General features: G+C 51.6%; 1 long non-coding RNA gene across 1 annotated transcript; it reads left to right on the top strand.

Moving 5' to 3' along the window:
• Window positions 1-463, top strand: LOC121940529. The gene is made up of 2 exons (XR_006105645.1): window positions 1-50; window positions 354-463. It is a non-coding gene; the product is annotated as an uncharacterized LOC121940529 (long non-coding RNA).
• Window positions 464-546: the final 83 nt, after the last annotated feature.

Below are 546 nucleotides of genomic sequence, written 5' to 3'. Positions count from 1 at the left end.
GCTGGGCTCTGACGATGAGGAGCAGGAGGACCCGTCCGATTACTGCAAAGGTGACCCTATGTTCTGCTGTTCTCACCCTGTCTCTGCTACGTTCTCTACAGTCTGTTCTGTTGTTCCCACCCTGTCTCTGCTGTGTTCTCTACAGTCTGATCTGTTCTCACCCTGTTTCTGCTGTGTTCTCTACAGTCTGATCTGTTCTCACCCTGTCTCTGCTGTGTTCTCTACAGTCTGATCTGTTCTCACCCTGTCTCTGTTGTGTTCGCTACAGTCTGATCTGTTCTCACCCTGTCTCTGCTGTGTTCTCTACAGTGTGTTCTGTTGTTCTCACCCTGTCTCTGCTGTGTTCTCGTCAGGTGGATACTACCCGGTGAAGATCGGGGACCTGTTTAACGGGCGCTACCATGTGGTCAGGAAGCTGGGCTGGGGTCATTTCTCCACCGTGTGGCTCTGTTGGGACCTGCAGTACGACACACACACACACACACACACACACACACACACACACTAAGGGCTTGTATTTTGAAGGATCTGCTGTGACTCTGTTTC

This window comes from Plectropomus leopardus, unplaced genomic scaffold (genome assembly GCF_008729295.1).
Source record: "Plectropomus leopardus isolate mb unplaced genomic scaffold, YSFRI_Pleo_2.0 unplaced_scaffold89378, whole genome shotgun sequence".
Taxonomy (NCBI): Eukaryota; Metazoa; Chordata; class Actinopteri; order Perciformes; family Serranidae; genus Plectropomus; species Plectropomus leopardus.
Note: the sequence above shows the minus strand (reverse complement) of the source record. Positions and strands in the feature narration are given on the sequence as shown.